At 44.2% G+C, this 15,889-nt stretch overlaps 1 protein-coding gene across 14 annotated transcripts in view; it reads left to right on the forward strand.

The window, feature by feature from the left end:
• Positions 1 to 15,889, forward strand: part of LARP4B (La ribonucleoprotein 4B) — a 505,004-nt gene that overhangs the window by 212,463 nt on the left and 276,652 nt on the right. The gene's annotated exons all lie outside the window — the stretch shown is intronic.

The following is a 15,889-nucleotide window of genomic DNA, read 5'->3' on the forward strand; positions in this document are numbered from 1 at the left end:
ATCAGATTTTGGGAGGGAAAAAGAAAGTTTCCCATTTATGCTGAGTTTTGGAATGTACATATTCTATTTCTAGGTTTGGAAAATAAATTTATTCCCCTGTTGTCTGGCCATTTGATTATTTTGATTGTGTTGGTCCCAGCTAATGGTTTCTGCCTTCCTCTGTATTTTCTTACCTTATTTTTCAGAGTCTCCTACCTATTTGCCTTTAGCCATTTCTTCTCCTGTCTTCCCGTATATCCATCCCTGGTATTGATATTGGTATTGATATTTTGATTCTAATAAGCCTTAGAACGGAAATTGCCAAGCCCGTCTGTACCTTTATTAAACAGCCTGGTGGTCCTGGTGGTATTCCTTCCTCGCTAGACGGCTCTCATATTCAGGTCAGCAGCGCGGGGGTCAGGCGTGAACTTTCCATGTTCCCTGCCTGGCCCCACACCACTTTCTGAATGGCTGACGTCAGTTCTCATGAGTCCCATGAGAACTGACGCCAGCCATTCAGTAAGCAGAGGCGGGCCCAAGTGGGAGCATGTAAAGCTTGCTCCTTACAACTGCGCTCCTGACCTGAATACAAGAGCCATCTAGAGAGGGAGAAATACCGCTGGACCACCAGGCTGTTTAATAAAGGTACAGATGGCATCGGATGGGTGTTTGTTTTAAACAGGTGTGGCAGCAGTGCTGAGAGGCGGGGGGAGGTGTGTGTTTAGAAAAAGTGCGTTGGCGGCAGTGCTGAGAGGCGGGGGGTTTTAGAAAAGATGCAGCGGTGGTGCTGAGAGGCGGGGGTTGAAAAGGTTCAGCGGCGAGAGGGTGTTTTAAGATGCTACTGGGGGGTGGAGGGGGGGGTCAATTTTGGATCTTCGCTCCATAAGACGCCCTGAGATTTCCACCCACTTTTGGGTAGAAACAGAAGTGCATCTTATGAAGTGAAAAATACGGTAATTTTCCCTAGGGTCCATTTCCTTGATTCAATAGAAAGAAAAGACTTGATTCAAAAGAAAAAAAAAAGACTTGTTGCCACCAGAAGTAATTTGATGTCGACCCATTTTCAGACTCCATTTTTCCTCCTGTTTGTTGATGACAACCTATAACTAGGGAGTTCTAAATTTAAGTTTTGAAAACTTATGATCCTGTTTGTGCTCTTGGAAAAAATAACTAGGCTAGGTTTGAGTGCTAGAAAAAAATTGGTGCCCAGAGCTATTCTATAAAGGGCACTTTGATTTGAGCACCTTATACAGAATAGTGCATAGCACAGATTCCCACACCTAAATTTGAGTGCCAGGACTTAGGCCTGCTGAAACCTAGGTGCAATTCCTGGTGCCTAATGTTGATGCGCTTCTGCAGTATTCTATAACCTTGATCACAAATTTCTGAAATGCCCCTGACCCAGCCATGCCCCCTTTAAAGTTGTGTACTATGTGATTTGGATACACAAGTTCATAGAATGGCATGTAGCAAGATGCACATGTAAATCCAAATTGGTGCCAGTTAACATCAGTAATGGATAGTGTCCAATTACTGACATTAATTGGCTCATTACCCAATTTAGTTCCATGCGCATCTCAAGAATGGGCGCAAATTTGAGTGCTCTTTATAGAATCCGGGGGGGGGGGGGGGGGGGTGTCAATGTCTAGCAGGCATTTTGTGTGGACAGCAGGATACATATGCTTACATACCTTCCCATCTCTAGGAATTTTCTTTTAAACTCAGCTGTCCCACACGAGAGAATGGAGTGGAAAGTCATGTGCAAATGAAGGGAATACCTCAAGCTTCCAGAGCTTTTACTAAGCCGAAAATTATCCCAAGACAAGCTGGCAGCATATTCTCGCGAGTGCCTTCCCGCCCAATGAGGGCTCACGGTACATCAGTTCATCGTTTTCCACAGGACAAAGAAGTTGTGTTTTCTTGTGCTACAATGCCTTCCTTCAGCACATGAAATTTTGGCTATCAGAAATTTTGTTTTTCTTAAACCTTGTAAAAAAAAAAAAAAAAGTTTTTTTTTAAAATTTTCTCTTCATATCTCGTTAGAGGCCTTTCGGTCTCAAAACTTTTCCTTTTAGCTGTTTCTTTCCTCATTAAAAATTGTGTTTAACTTTGCTGCCCAAATCTTCCTGTCCATGTCTAAAACACCAAGCGGGTTTAAAATGTGCTGTCGGTGTCAGCGCCACATCTCCATCACCAACATGCACAGCTGGTATATCCAGTGCCTGGGCCCAGAACATGAAGTGGATACCTGCATCTGTTGCTCTACTTTCAAAAAAATGTTCAGTAAAGTCCCGACATCTCCAACAGGAGAAACTTTTCAGTACCACCATGGATTCACAAGAAAAATCTCAATCTTCGGTACCACCGATGCCTGTATCGACATTGGACGGGAAAGCCTGCTAAGAAGCCGACCACTTTCCAGCCAGCATCGCAGGCCTCTTTTGCATCGAGTCCCTCAGCAGGCCAAACATCGACGCCAACAATCTCCTTCTGTGCAGGCTGTCTCTCCTACTGGGCATGTATCCTCTTTGAGGTCTCCTACCCCTTGACACCCTGCCGCTTGACCAACATACTATGTGTGGGAGAAGAGCTTTTTGTAGAAAACAATCAAAACTGCCACACAGAAACTTACCCAGCTCTTAACAAAACCAAGAAGTCTCAATCTATTAAGCCTGCTCATTCGACTTCTTACACTTATGAGACGGTATCCTGCCTCTTCTCCTGTTAAACCACCACCTCAGAAGAGACAGACACAGCAGAAATCTCAGAAACAACAACCGTCAGCTACTTAGAAGTTGGTTCAGTCTTTTTGACCTATTTCTAGAGAGCATAATCTTCTAGAGAGGATGTCTTCAATCATTCTACCCACAATGGACTCATTACCAAGGATGCATGGGTCCTAAAAGTCATCAAGGAAGGTTACTCTCTTCATTTCGAGTCCATTCCTCCAAACCCCCCTCCAAGAGTCCTCTTTTACATCGTAGCAGATGTCTTTTTTTCTTCGGGAAATAGACACTTTACTCCACCTCAGCGTTATAGAAAAGTTCCCTCTACACAGAAAAATCAGGACTTTTACTCCAGGTACTTCCTAATTCCAAAGAAGATGAGAGGTCTGAAATCTCAACAAATATGTAGTCAGAGAAAAGTCCGCATGTTATCCCTCGCGACATTATACCCCCTTCTAGATTAAACCGAATGACTATGCTCTCTAGACCTCAGAGGCTTACATGCACATTTCCATTCATCCCAACCAGTGGCGTACCTAGGGGGGGGCGGGGGGGGCGGGCCGCCCCGGGTACCAGCCCTAAGGGGGTGTTCCCGGCCTTGCCGTTCAGTCCCCCGCCACCCCCGAAGGACCGCTCGCCCCACTGACCTTCCTGCACCACCTGTGAAGCAGCCCGCAGCAGGATCGCGAAGTCAGCGTCAGCATCCCTGCGCTGCTTCCTGCGCCGCGATCCCGCCCCTCCTCTGACGTCAGAGGAGGGGCGGGACCGTGGCGCAGCAGCGCAGGGATCGCTGACGCTGACTTCGCGATTCTGCTGCGGCTGCTTCATAGGTGGTGCGGGGAGGCCAGGGGGGCGAGCGGTCCTTCGGGGTGGGTCGGGGCATCAGGCCTTCAGGGTGGGGCGGGCGGGCAGGCAAGCAGGCTTTCAAGGGGGAGGGGGTGACAGGCAGGCAGGCCTTCAAGGGGGGACAGGCCTTCGGGGGGGGGTGCAGACCTTCAAGGGGTGCAGGCCTTCAAGGGGGGCAGGCAGGCCTTCAGGGGGGTGCAGGCCTTCAAGGGGGGGGAACAGGCCTTCAAGGGGGGAAAGGCAGGCAGGCCTACAAGGGGGGGGACAGGCCTTCAAGGGGGGGTGCAGGCCTTCAAGGGGGGGAACAGGCCTTCAAGGGGGGAAAGGCAGGCAGGCCTTCAAGGGGGGGACAGGCCTACAAGGGGGGGGGACAGGCCTACAAGGGGGGGGGACAGGCCTACAAGGGGGGGGGGACAGGCCTTCAAGGGGGGGTGCAGGCCTTCAAGGGGGGGGCAGGCCTTCAAGGGGGAGACAGGCCTTTCAAGGGGGGGAAAGGCAGGCAGGCAGGCCTTAAAGGGGGGACAGGCCTACAAGGGGGGGACAGGCCTACAAGGGGGTGGGACAGGCCTTCAAGGGGGGGGACAGGCCTTCGGGGGGGGTGCAGACCTTCAAGGGAGTGCAGGCCTTCGAGGGGGGTGGTGCAGGCCTTCAAGGGGGTGCAGGCCTTCAAGGGGGGACAGGCCTTCAAGGGGGGAAAGGCAGGCAGGCAGGCCTTCAAGGGGGGACAGGCCTACAAGGGGGGGGGGAGAAGCTACAAGGGGGTGGGACAGGCCTTCAAGTGGGGGACAGGCCTTCGGGGGGGTGCAGGCCTTCGGGGGTGCAGACCTTCAAGGGGGGGACAGGCAGGCAGGCCTTCAAGGGGGGGACAGGCCTACAAGGGGAAGGGACAGGCCTTCAAGGGGGGTGCAGGCCTTCAAGGTGGGACAGGCAGACCTTTAAGGGGGGACAGGCCTTTGGGGGGGGACCATGATTTAGAAGTACACGGAGGGAAGGGGGTGTTCAAAGAGACATGCATATGCCAAACTTTGGGGGGGGAAGAAATAATGGGTCTGAAAATAGAGGAGAGGGAGAGAGATGATGGACCATGGGATTTAGGGAGGGAAGGAACAGAAAGGGAGAGAAATTGGACACAAGGGATGGTGTGGAGGAGGGATAGAGATACTGGATAGGAGGGTAATTAGGAAAAGAAACGGAGAGATGGTGGACTCTGGGATGGTGGGGAAGGAGGGAGAGATGCCGGATGAAAGGGTATTTAAGAAAAGGTGGATCTGTGGAGGGAGATGAAAAAAAGGAAAGATACCAGACTTCCTGGGAAGGGAAATGGAAAGGGAGGACAGAGTTGGCAGATGGATGGTTAGCATGCAGAAAGAAGGAGACCCTGGCAAGCAAGTTATCAGAAGAAAACCAGAGCCTTGGACCAACAAGATTTGAAATATAACCAGACAACAAAAGGTAGAAAAATTAATTTTATTTTCTGTTTTGTGATTATAACATGTCAGATTTGAAATGTGTATCCTGCCAGAGCTGGTGTTGGACTGCAAACGTGAGCTAGGATTTAACAGAAAGAGGAAAAGTCCTTTTTGTTTCTTTATTTTATTTACACCACAGCGCCAGTGTGGTTAGGAGAAGCCAAAGGGGGTGAAAAAGCTATAAAACCCACCAGGAGTTTTGAAAAAAATCACCCAACTGGGCAGGAAAATCGAATTGAAAAACCAATTCAATAGGGCTGAATCGAATCAAAAATTTTTTTTCCTGTATCTGGCAGCATTAGTTTGCGCTACTGTCTTAGACTTTAGGACCTGGGATTGGGGAGAGATGGCATCCTCAGTACTTTATAATGCAAGTGAAACGAGGATTTGGTCAGACTTTTGAAGGGTCTGCAGAAAAAAAATATTGTATAGGCCGGGGACATGAGACAGCAGGAAATGGGAACTTTTCTTCCTTCTATTTTTGTGAATGGAAAGGCTGAGGATGTCAGAGAGGTCAGTTAAAATATGTGCTTTATAAGAAAATATAATAATGTGTTTTATAAAGTTTATAGCATAGCTGGCCTACCCAGTGAGGTGTTCCTAGTGGTGATGGTGGCAGCGTGTCAATGTGTTGAGAGGAAGAGGTGGTCTGGGAAATTCTGCTGAGCAAACTCCGGGCCCATTTCCACCCCCCAGTTAGTCCACTCCACTCAACTGATTCACACACTGAGTGGGTCTTTGGGTGTTGTTTTGGGATCTCTTCCAGTGGTTTATCTCCTTCTGGTCCAAGGAAGGAAACTTTGTTATCCTTAGCATTGACCTACAGAATATGTTTGTAACAGCGCTGCTTGTGTGGCATTAGGCTATGTAGTGATCGAAAGAAAAAAACAGACCTTTGCACATTTTTGCACTATATGGTGGGTGTATGAGGAGATTCACATTTCCTGCACAGCTAAGTCCATGTGAAGTTACCTTGTGCTGTATTTGACATCTAGCAAGGTCTCTGTTTGAAAGGAAAGATCTAAACTTAAAAATGAAGTGGCCAGAAGTTATGGTAAAAGCAGATAGTGTAGCTGGTTTTAAGAAAGATTTGGACAAATTCCTGGAGGAAAAGTCCATAATCTGTTATTAAGACATGGGGGAAGTGTCTGCTTGCCCTGGATCGGTAGCATGGAATGTTGCTACTCTTTGGGTTTTGACCAGGTATTAGTGTCCTGGATTGGCTACCATGAGAATGGGCTACTGGGCATGATGGACCATTGGTCTGACCCAGTTAGGCTATTCTTATGTTATGTTCTCATCTGTAGGGGCCTTTGTTTTCACTTCTTATTTTAATGTATTTTTTTTCTGGGAACTTATCAGTGTTTTTTATAATGGGAACAAAAATGGAAGAGAATTAATGTGTGTGGAATGGGGGGTAACTAATTTCTTCAGCTAAATAATTCAATCCACTTCAAACAGACATAGGAGAACTTGTGCACCATTCACACACCCTCCAACCAAAAACGTCAAAAGAAAAAAACTGTTCGACAACCTCCTAGCCATTCGAGCTGCAACACTCGACCCCCAACTCTACAACCAATTGATATCAACCACAGACTGCAAAACCTTCAAAAAGAAATAAAAACCCTTCTATTCAAAAAACACATAAAACCGAACCTAACACAATCAGAACTGTCCCAAGCATCACCTGCAACTACTCCATATGTACTTCTAATGTCATGACAATTTAGACATAATTTATGTTATGTTATGTTTGGAATAATGGTTACATATATGAGGTTCAATAAAAGAAAATTTTCACTGCCTGTTTCTATTCTGACCATTTATTCCATTTCATGGTTATTGCAAAAAAAAAAAAAAAAAAAAAATTTTTTTACATGGGGGGGGGGGGGGGGGTGTCAAAAATGATGGGCCCCGGGTGCCACATACCCTAGGTACGCCACTGATCCCAACCACAGGAAATTTCTCTATTTCTGGATAGCTCATCAGCATTATCAAGTTTCAACTTTATTTAAAAATTTATTATGCCGCCTAATCAGGCTTCTAGGTGGTGTACATTAACAAACCATATTTGGGGGAATAATTAACCAGACAAGCTTGTACAAAAGGAAAAAAAGGGGTCGAACTACAATATTATAGGAAAGAGACACTGAAGGAAAGAACAAGAGGTAGGAGAAAGACCAAAAGAAGGGAAGTCGAATTGTCCTTAGAAGGACAGTTGCTATTAAACAGCATCTTTAAAAGAGTAGTTACTACTCGAAGGCATCTTTAAATAAGAAGGTTTTTAATTTAGATTTAAACTGGTTTAATTTTGTCTCTTATGTAATTGGATATAGAGTTCCAGAAGGAGGGTACAGTAACCGAAAAGATATTTAAGCGCATGGTTATTAATATTTTTCAAAGAGGGGATATTGAGAAGATGTGTAGCAGAGCGGAGTGGAGGCCATAGAGTATAAGAAGTCTGTTTATTAATTCCAGTTGATTACAAGTTCTAGTTTTGAATGTAAGTAGAATAATTTTATAAGTGATTCTATGTTCGATGGGGAGCCAGTGTGCTTTAATTAGTAGAGGTGAAACATGGTCGAATTTCCTTGTCTGGAAGATAATTTTAACAGAAGTATTTTGAATAATCTGCAATCGTCGGATTTCTTTCTTTGTGATCCCGTTGTATAAGGTATTACAGTAGTCAATACAGGAGATCACCAGAGAGTGAATTAGAATATTGACAGATGAGGGTTCAAGTACTTTAGAAAGAGAGCGGATCAATCGCAAATGGTAGAAACATTTTTAAACTACAGCACTGATTTGATCGTGGTTAATTAAATTTACTGTCGAGAATGACTCCGAGTAATATTAGGGTAGAAACAAAGTCTGATAGTGCCCCAAAGGTCAGACACAGTGAGGGAGTGCTTTAGGAAAATATCAGTTTGTATTTTTTAATAATTTTGCCAGCATTCTGTCAAGATTGTTGTATTTGATGTGTTTTCTTCAAATTCACATCATATTACATCAACTTCTTAATTATTTATCAAATCTGCTCAACTGAACATGGGGGGAAGGGGCTGTGTTTCACTTATGGCGATTAAGGAAATTATTGGAAACAAGTAATTGCTGTGACAAAAGGTGTGAAGACTTATTATCATAACTTGATTTCTTATTAATTACTTTTAGAATATTTCTATGATTATTCTTTCACATTGATAGTATAGCATATGCTATCAGATAGTGAAGCTCCTACTTTGGTACACTTCATCCATGTGTAAATGCATAAAAATTTACAAGGATAGAAGCACTTTTTGAAGACACTGTAGCTGTTGAAGTAATGATGAGGCTTGCAATTGTACTAAAAAATAAAAAAAAAGGCAACTCCAATTAATTTTACAGTTCTAGAAAGAATAAAGAGAGCCATTACAGTAGTCATTTTTGAAGCAATATTTTGAAGACATTTAGCAAATCTTCTCAGACTCTTACACTTTTGCATAGCTCTTTGTTCTCCTTTGTTCTTCACTAGTGCTGTCTCCACCCCACAGCCTTTGAATGAATTAGCTTGTCTGTTTATACAATTACATGCATACACCATTGGGAAAAAAATAACATGTTGTGAAATTTTACATTTACCATATATATGCATCTATAAGTCAAGAAATTTTGACTTCAAAATCCCATCAATAAACCAGAGTCATTTATGGGTTATCATTGCCATAGTACTCTTGTTATTGCTAGCTTCATGTAAGTAGTATTGTGAGCAGATTATGCTAAATTTGCTTGAGAGATGTCAATGATTATATGTTCCTGGTACAACAAGAATTCTTATTTCAGGGAGGTTTGGAAGAGGTGTGCAAGTGAGACTGCAGAGCAATATAAATAGAGGTGAATGGAGGGGGAGAGGGACCAATGTGGTGCCCTGCCTCGACTTATACATGGGTCACAGTGTTCCCGCTAAGCTGCGCTGGGGTGCGCTGACGCACAAAATATTACCTCGCAGCGCACAAGTTTCTCGTCACAGCGCACACAGTGTAGAGCACAGTTCTTCAACCGCCGGTCCGCAAACAAAATCTTGCCGGTCCGCGAAGGATTCGGTCCCCGCCGCAACGAAAGGCCGGCGTCAGCTGACTTGCAACTTCCTGTTGCAGTCGCTGTGCCGGGACTCCTGCCTTCGCCGGGACTCCTGCCTTCCACCGCGTTTGCCTCCTGCCTTGTCTCCGCACCTCCAGACCAGCAGCGGCAGCTGTGTATGCTTTTAACTTCGGCACAGAGCTGCCCCTAATCAATAGTTTAGCGCGGTTTCATAAGGCAGCCTCGGGGCCTTTGCTAGGCCGGCCCACATCGCATCATCGAAGCGGGCCGGCTATCAAAGGCCCCGAGGCTGCCTCATGAAACCGCGCTAAACTATTGATTAGGGGCAGCTCTGTGCCGAAGTTAAAAGCATACAGAGCTGCCGCTGCTGGTCTGAACTCTTGGGCCGCTGAAGGAGGGCAAAAAGCAGCTGTCCTGGAGGTTTCCCTTCCTCTCGCCTTTACAGGTTCCTTTTTTCCACCTTTTTTTTTTTTCCTTCAAACGGCAACGGGCCCCAGCATCGACATCAATCAAGTAAGTTCCACTGTCAATCAAGCGGTTCTGCTCGGCCAAAGCTTCCCCTGTGACATGAGCCACCCTCAGGGGAAAGAAAGTGACCCACAAAGGTGAGGGGAAGGGGGGCAGATGATGGAAGTTGGGGGGGGGGAGAGAGAGAGAGAGAGAGAAGGGGCAGATGATGGAATGGAGGAGATGAGAGAGAGAGAGAAGGGGACAGATGATGGAAGTGAGAAGAAGGGAGAGAGAGCAGAAGGCAGATGGATGTCAGTTGAGAAGGGAGAGCAGATGCTGAATGGAAGTGGGGAAAGAACACATACTGGATGGAAGGAGGAGATAAATAAAGGGGGAAGAAAATAGTAAGATAATGGAGGGGTGAGGGAAAGGGGTGACAAGCTGTGTGTAGACACAGTGAAAAGAGGGAAACGGGACTAAATAGTAAGAAAGAATTTAATTTAGATGGAGGCAGAAAATAGAGAAGGAAGACCAGAGAAGAAAAGGGAAGAGAGAGCAGAGAATGATCAGATCTGAGTGGAGGAAATGAGAAGAGAGATATGCTAAAAACCACAGGGGGGAGGGAAGGATAGAGATGCCAGACCATGAGGGGAACAGAAGGAAGATGATGGATGCTAGACCAAATTGGGGGGTGGGGGGGGCAGGAGGAGAGATGGCAGGGAAAGACAGACAGTGAATGGAAGGGGCAGATGCTGGACTGAAGAGACAGAGAAGGTTATCATGCTGCTGTACCGGGCCATGGTACGCCCTCACCTGGAGTACTGCGTCCAGCACTGGTACTTTAAGAAGGACACGGTACTACTCGAAAGGATCCAGAGAAGAGCAACTAAAATGGTTAAGGGGCTGGAGGAGTTGCCGTACAGCGAAAGATTAGAGAAACTGGGCCTCTTCTCCCTTGAGCAGAGGAGATTGAGAGGGGACATGATAGAAACATTCAAGGTACTGAAGGGAATAGACTTAGTAGCTAAGGCAGGGAGAACGAGAGGGCACTCTCTAAAGTTGAAAGGGGATAGATTCCATACAAACGTAAGGAAGTTCTGTGGTAGAAAGCAACATATTTATTTGGCTCATAACTTGCTGGCGCCCGATATTTTTAGCTCACAGTGAAAAAAGTTTGCTCACAACACCCGCCCGCTTAGAGGGAACACTGTCACAGCATTTTTTGGCCATTTTTAGTTCTAAAAGTGCCCTCAATTTACATATGAGATCAACTTATAGAGGAGTATATATGGTGGTATTCAGTTTTTTTAATATACTGCCTACAAGCCCAAAAGCTATCATTGATGTTAATATTTTTTGTACATGTGGAGCTCACAATCTAAGTTGATACCTGAGGCAATGGAGAGTTAAATCATTTGTCCAAGATCACAGTGACATTTGAACCGAGCTCCTCTGGTTCTCAGTCCACTGCTCTAACCATTAAGCAGCTACTCCACTCCAAAGTTCTAAAAGTACTACACTGTTGGAAAAACATGTGAATTTTTACATTTTGAAGGGAGCTACATTTGACTGTTCTAATTGTTTTATATGAAGGCTTTCAGTAGTAATATCTTAACAATGAGCATGATAAACTTGGAACCAAATTGCTAGATTTTGACCTAACAATTATTATATGTGTTATTTTAATTCACAATTTTTGCTCTGTTGTAATCAATAAATATGGTGACACAAATGATAGCAGCTAGATCAGTATGACCATCCATTCTGCCCAGAAACTATTTTGTCTGTGTTAGAAAAATGTTTGCTAAAAGATGACAATTAAGATTCTCATTGGGAGGGTAATATCCAAAAACCTTTTAAAAATTGCTTATCCTGTATATGATGAAAGTGTATCCGTTTTTGAATGCCACATATACTTATTCTTCTATTTCAATGAAAGTAAATGAGTGGGGTTAAGTTTGAAGGAGAAAACCTATAGTCATGTGAAACAATTAGGACACCCCATTAAATATTCAGTTCTTTCTTAAGAAATGTTCACATATCGATGTAAAATCTTTAAAAAAAAGAAAAATCTCTGGAAAAGAAAGTGGTGTAATTGCAGGTAAATAACAAAATTTTCCTTGATTTACTCATGAAAGAAAAGATATCCACAAAAATGTGTATTCTAACTGAGGAATAAATTAGGACACCCCCCACATATCTTCCCAATTAAAATTGGCTCAAATCACACATAGGTGTATCACATCAGGTGCACATGATTAGCACATTGTTACTCAGCATTTTGAAGGAGGTTTGCCTTATTTTAATCTCAGACATTTAGGGGTCTGTTTATTAAGGCGCGATAACCAATTTTATATGCGCTAAATGTTAAGGCATCCATTATATTCTTTGGGCACCTTAGCATTTAGCGCACGTTAAATTGGTTAGTGCACCTTAATTAAAGGACCCCTTAGTTTGGTGTGCTCATGATTGCTGCGGTAAGAGTGAACACAATGATGAGATCAAAAGAGCAGTCTGAGGCCTTCAGAAAGAAGATTGTAGCAGCTTATATATCTGGTAACGGATTTAAAAAGATCTTGAAAGAATTTGACATTAGCCATTCCACGGTCCGGAAAATAGTGTACAAGTGGAGGACTTTCCAAACAACTGCCAATATGCTCAGTTCTGGCCGTACAAGCAAGTTGACCCTCAGAGCAGACCATAAGATACTAAAAGAAGTCTCCAAAAACCATAAAATGTCATCCCAGGCTCTTGCTACTGTTAATGTGAGAGTGCATGCTTCTACAATCAGAGACTGCACAAATTTAACTTGCATGGGAGGTGTGCAAGGAGGAAACCTTTGCTCTCTAAGAAAAAACATCAAGGCCAAACTGAAGTTTGCCAGAGAGAACGTAGATAATTACCAGGACTTCTGGAATAGTGTTCTATGGACATACGAGTCTAAAATTGAATTATTTGGACACCAGAAAAGAGGACATGTTTGGCATGCACCAAATACAGCTTTCCAGGAAAAGAACCTCATATCTGAAGCATGGAGGTGGAAGTGTCATGGTTTGGGGATGCTTTGCTACAGCAGGACCTGGCCAGATCACCATCATAGAATCCACCATGAATTCTACTGTGTATCAGAGGGTGCTTGAGGAACATGTGAGACCACCTGTAAGAAAATTAAATCTGAAGCGGAACTGGACCCTGCAGCACAACAATGACCTAAAATATACCAGTAAAACCACCAAGGACTGGCTGAAAACTGAGAAATGGAAAGTCCTGGAGTGGCCGAGTCAAAGCCCTGATCTTAATCCCATTGAGATGCTGTGGGGTGATTTGAAATGGGCTGTACATGCAATAAACATCTCACAGCTGAAAGAATTCTGTATTGAGGAGTGGGCCAAACTTTGTTCAGCCCGATGTCAGAGACTTAGATAGATGGCTACAAGAAGCATCTCACTGCAGTTATTTCAGCCAAAGGGGGGTAACACTAGCTATTAGGATGTAGGGCAGGGATGGGCAAACTTAACTTGTGGGCAACAATGGGTTCTTAAATTTGACAGAGGGGCCGGACTAAGAGCAGATGGATGGAATGTTTGTGTGAACTAATATAAATTAAATGTAAATGTCCCATCCGAAGCCCGCTGACCACGTGCCCTACATACCTCTCTCCAGAGCAGCGTTGAACTGGCAGCACTCTAAACAGGCTGCTTCACGGCCTTCTCTTGTCGGGTCCTTCCATGTGCCGCATTACTGATAACATCATCAGTGATGCAGTACAACTGAAGAGGCAAGGGAGAAGTCCAGTCAGCCAAGGAAAACAGTTTTTATACAAAGACACAAGTCTCTTTTTCTTCGAAAACTGTCTTTACTAAGACACAAGTCCCAACAAGGATCCTAGTTTCAGCGTTCAGGAGACACAACTAAACATTAATAAAAAAGTAAAATATCAAACAGATATAAAATCAATAAAAACAGGAAATACAATCTAAAATGCAAGATGCATAAGATACATAAAAACGCAATAACATCCAAATGAATATACTAATAAACAAAGCATATAGCATGTCAATGGCTAATATACTGAAAACAGGTAAAAGACATCAGAAGTAAAAAATAAAAATGAAAAGCTAAAAATGCATATAAATAGAGCATATACCATATTTTTTTTGCTCCATAAGACGCACTTTTTTCCACCCAAAAGTGGGTGAAAATCTCGATGCGTCTTATGGAGCAAAGGTACAATTTTTAACCCTCCCCCCCGTACTGTTTTAAAAAATCCCCCCCGCCACAAGCCCCTTTTTAAAACATCCCTCCACATGCCTGCCACCACACTTTTTAAAACATTCCCACCACAAACACCCGCCGCCATACCTTTTTAAAACATCCACCCAGCAAACACCCGCTGCCGCACCTTTTTCACACACACACCACTCCGCATACACCCATTGCCGCACCTTTTTAAAACATCCCCTCCCCGCAAACACCCGCTGCCGTCATACCTTGTTAAAAACATCCTGGTGGTCTAGCTTGATTCCTCCCTCGCTAGCCGTCTCCTATTTCCCGAACAGGAGTAGTGGAGGTCAGGCGCGAGCTTTCCGCGCTCCTGCCTGGCCCTGCACTGCTTTCTAATTGGTTTCCATCAGTTCTCGCGGGATGGGGGAATGTTTTAAAAAGGTGCGGCGGCAGGTGTTTGTGGGGGGGAGTGTGAAAAAGTGAAAAAGGTGGTGGGTGTTTGCAGGTGGGGATGTTTTAAAAAGGTGCGGTGGCAGCCATGTGGGGAGAATGTTTTAAAAAGAGGCTTGTGGCGGGGGAGATTTTTTTAAAATGGTACCGGGGGGGGGGGAGGGGTTAAAAAATTTTACCTGTGGGGGGGAGGGGGTTGTTTTAGAAATGTACCTGGGGGGGGATGATAAAAATACTGAGACAGCTTTCTAGGGAGGGAGAGAGGGATTTAAAAAGGTACTGAGGGGAGTGGGTTCTGGCTGGCTGACTTGGGGCTAGCTGGCTGCCATTAGACTGCCTACCATTAGACGTGCCCACCACTAGACATGCCCTGTACCCTACCACTAGACCACCAGAGGGGGACAGGGTACAGGGCACACCATTTGGTTCAGAATTTTTTATCTTGGTTTTTCCTCCTCTACAGGTGGGTGCGTCTTATGGTCAGGTGCGTCTTATGGAGCGAAAAATACTGTACATGCATATCAATGGCTAAGGTGCTGGGAAAAAATACTGAAAATAGAAGAATGGTAAGCTGAAATGCATATGGTCAAACTATAATACACAAAAATATTTCAATAAGGCTTCAAATAGTAAATAAATAGTAATAAGAAATAGACAAAGGATATTGCAAAACAGATGCAAGAAAAAAGATTTATATAATCATATGTCCACTAGATAACAATGTGTGTTCTGAAATATCAACAACGTATATCAATAAAAAGGAGAGAACACAGGACATAAGGCAATGAAACAGTGGAACTACAGAGCTAAAAAAACGCGCCTAAATGAATAAATGGGCCGACACCCAGTGACATGTAGGAAAATAAAGCATGCAAAATGACCGGAGGGTTGAAAGAGCAAATAACATAAACACAGATTTACTTAAAGAATCAAAGAAATGTAACACTGCAACATGGTGCCCGAGGGAGCTGATAAAACACAGACATAGACATACGTGACAAGTCAGAAGCCATGGGCAGAAAAAAGGAGGGAAGATAAATTGCAAATAATGAGGGTGAAGTACTTAAAAAAGTGGCAGGTACAAAAAACTACAAGGCATGTATTACAAAAGAAAAAGACCATGAAAAAAATGCGGAAGAGAAACAAAATGTCCAGCTGTGGAAAAACTACTACAGAAGGAGAAAGACTGATAGAAAGCGGTCTGCATCTATCGTAAAAATCCAAAGAAAGGCAGGAAAAAACAGAGGAATTCACGCATTATTGATGACATCATCAGTGATGTGGCAGAGGGAATTCCCCGATGAGAGAAGGAAGTCTTCCAATCTCATGGAGAGTTTTCTTCAGAGTTTGCCCCGTTAGTTCCCGAGGTGAGTTCCTCTGTTTTTTTCCTGCCTGCCTTCAGGTTTTTACAATTGATGCAGACCGCCGTCTATCAGTTTCTCCCCTTCTGTAGTTGCTTTTCACGGCTGTTTAGAGTGCTGCCAGCCCAATGATGCTCTGGAGGGGAGGTATGTAGGGCTTGCGGTCGATGGGCTGGATTAAAAACCTAAACGGGCCGCATATGGCCCGCGGGCCGTAGTTTGCCCATGTCTGGTGTAGGGTGTCCTAATTTATTCCTCAGGATACACATTTTTGTGGTTATCTTTTGTTTCATGAGTAAATCAA

Source organism: Geotrypetes seraphini, chromosome 2, assembly GCF_902459505.1.
Source record: "Geotrypetes seraphini chromosome 2, aGeoSer1.1, whole genome shotgun sequence".
NCBI lineage: Eukaryota > Metazoa > Chordata > Amphibia > Gymnophiona > Dermophiidae > Geotrypetes > Geotrypetes seraphini.